At 31.4% G+C, this 3,151-nt stretch overlaps 2 non-coding genes across 2 annotated transcripts; one reads left to right on the forward strand and one right to left on the reverse strand.

The window, feature by feature from the left end:
• The first annotated feature begins 2,048 nt into the window (after positions 1–2,048).
• On the forward strand, positions 2,049–2,122 carry TRNAN-GUU (transfer RNA asparagine (anticodon GUU)). The gene has a single exon. It is a non-coding gene; the product is annotated as a tRNA-Asn (tRNA).
• Positions 2,123–2,286: 164 nt separating this feature from the next.
• Positions 2,287–2,368, reverse strand: TRNAS-AGA (transfer RNA serine (anticodon AGA)). The gene has a single exon. It is a non-coding gene; the product is annotated as a tRNA-Ser (tRNA).
• Between the last annotated feature and the right edge of the window lie 783 nt (positions 2,369–3,151).

Here is a 3,151-nt window from a genome sequence, read left to right on the forward strand (position 1 = left end):
GCATTTGCTTCCAATGTCGGTCCTCCATCATTCACGATTACAGCCACATCTTAAAATTTGAAGATAACCTTCATATACGTAACCCACCTCTCGTAGTTCTCACCTTTGAAAATTGATAGATTCGTTGGAAATTGCGTTGATGTTGTGTCTCCGTTTTTCATTACAGATTCTCACTGAATCGCAACCGGACTCTTGGAAACCAAATTTTTGGAACATCTGAAATAATTAGGGTTTCAAGAAGATTGAAGAAGAAGGTAGAAGAGAGACGATTATATTGAAAAAAAGGATTTTATTAAAGGGAAATTGTTGTAAAATTGTAAAGACTCTATTTCGAATTACAACGTCATGCCTATTTATAAGAAACCAAAGTCCAATCTCAGAACATACAAATTACATTTCGGCTCAACAATTTTATGTCAAATACAACTAGCTCTACTCAACTCACTTAACTATATCGACTCCAATTGCTTTGACTCTGTCATACACAATACTATCAAAGATAAACTTACTTATTGATACTATGAATTACATCTTCTAACACTCTGGTCTCATGTTTCATTAGTGAGTTCCAGAGTGTTTTTTTTGACTTACATCTTGTTCTAATTTGTTTGAAGCGCCCTTCAATTTTGGTTTCATTTCCTCCTTTGTAACATAACAAAAATATCTTTTTGCAAGTAGTGAATAACAATGAAGACATTCATATGATTCCCTCAAATGATTCCCTCAAATTTGCAAGAAAACTGACTAAATTATTATTAAAATCTAGAATGGTGAACACAAAAAATTTATATCATATGTGAGCATGCATAAAAAATAGGAAATGAAACCAAAAATAGGAAATAAAAATCAAGAAAACTGACTTTATTATTTATTAAAAAATAGCATGCATAATTTAGAACTGTGTGGAACATTATATGTCAGCATCATTGTGCCAAATTAGTTAAAAAAGTTTCACATCATCAATTTTGAGGGTGAAAAATGAAAATGGAGACTAAAATTATAATTTAGCTTAAATTAAATAATAGTTAGAAATGAATGTACTAATACACAAAATCTAATTAATGTAAAACTAAATGGTAATTTTTATTTTAATTTTCAATATTGAAGGGTAATAATAAAAACAGACATCAAACCCAAAAAATATAAATTGAGATAGTAAAAAATTAAAAATTAAAAAGATAAACTTATAGTAAGAGAGTAATATAAGTTAGTGAGCTAGCATCAATAAAATCTACAAAATTAGTTGAGCTAGTATTTGAAATCTAACACATATAGATACAACTAAATCAAATTCTTCTCACTTAATGAACACTTTCTTCACCAACCATGCATCAGTTTCAATTCGTTCTACAAACATAGTAATCTAACACATAAAGAAAATTGACTAATTAAACGCACAACACAAAGATTATTCAAGGAGTTAGATCTACATGCCAAAAATTCAGAACTATACAACAACAAGACATGACAAACCTCGATAACAAGGCCGAAAACACCAAAACAAAAAGAAAGCTTGTTGAATTTGTTTGCCCGAGATTATGGTCTCATAGCTACATGACATTTTTTTTTGCTGCATCTTCAATTGTCTTGTTAATTCATGAATTTGTCTCAATCCATCAAGTGGGATTTATATCAAGGAATGAGAATCAGAATGAGTATAATGTTGAACTTCCATCACTTCCAAACAAGAATTTTCCATAAGATTTTAACCAATAACTAATCATGCTAGTGTGTAGTTGTTGGTGATCAAATCTATTTAACATTCCAGTTTTTTCTCATAACATCCTATGTCCACTAATGTAGATAGCAACTCAAAGACAATACTCACATCAAAAGCATGCTGATACATTTTTCGCACCTATTACAATACTTTCATTTTCATATGCATTTTAATATAAGTTCCTGTTCTCATACATGTTCAATTAATCCGCTAGTTGCAGATTCCTTATACAGTCTTTTGCTGCCTAATAAATGACAAGCTGAGTTTCATGAGCATGAATGGATAAAATTTGTGATAAATTCTTTCAAGCCAGAAATCAACCAACAATGCTGGAATAGCTCAGTTGGTTAGAGCGTGTGGCTGTTAACCACAAGGTCGGAGGTTCAACCCCTCCTTCTAGCGAATTATGGATTTTTTTTCCAAAATTTTTTCAGTTCTCATTTGCAAAAGATTTTAGAAAAAAAAAATAGAAAACCCGTGGACGGCAGGATTCGAACCTGCGCGGGCAGAACCCACAAGTTAAGTTCTCATTTGCAAAAGATTTTAGAAAAAAAAAATAGAAAACCCGTGGACGGCAGGATTCGAACCTGCGCGGGCAGAACCCACATGATTTCTAGTCATGCCCAATAACCACTCCGGCACGTCCACCTTGATGTTAGATGATCAGTAACTAACTATTCATAGCAAGTACGTTTTCAATACTGCATGAAGAAGAAAAACAGTAACAATTGAAGCTATCAGGTTCTATAATTTTTTATATCATATTCTAATTAGTTAACATGCATTCAACATGAAGATATAAAGTGTATGGAGCTAAGTATGGTAATTAAGTTGTCATACTTTTATGATGTAACAATGTACTCAAATCACAAGCGGATATGCTAGAAAATTTTTTGATAAAATTTCTGATAGAAGCAATTGAACAAACAAAAATAGAAACTCTAGAGAGGGAGGTCCAATTAAATCCGGTAAAATAAAGACAAGAACACTGTCAATTTTTTAAGGTTTGATCAAAACTCAAAGTTGGTTCCAGGATAAGGGAATGTATGAAGGAGTTCATACAAGAAACCGAACAAATACTTACCAAAATGACTTAGCCTACATTTTTAATCTTAAAAATATTCAATAACTAAGTATTTTCATGAGCGAGAATATTTAGATACTTGAGTTTTGATTATCATTATCATACTTACTATCAAGTATATTGCTCTATTGATCAAGAAATTATGTACTAAAAAACAAGCCTCACTTGTGTGGCAATTCATATCTAGTGCTCCTATAAAGTTGTTGGAAGAAGTTTTGCCATGGATTTTATAGATCCTTTCAGCAGGTAAACAATCACAAGTTACTCATAGTTTTAATGAAATTGATCCAATACTACAAGAGGTTAGCCAACGTTTATTACTGAATGTTGACTAAAAATTTATATAC

Source organism: Vicia villosa, linkage group LG2 (assembly GCF_029867415.1).
Source record: "Vicia villosa cultivar HV-30 ecotype Madison, WI linkage group LG2, Vvil1.0, whole genome shotgun sequence".
In the NCBI taxonomy this organism is placed as follows: Eukaryota; Viridiplantae; Streptophyta; class Magnoliopsida; order Fabales; family Fabaceae; genus Vicia; species Vicia villosa.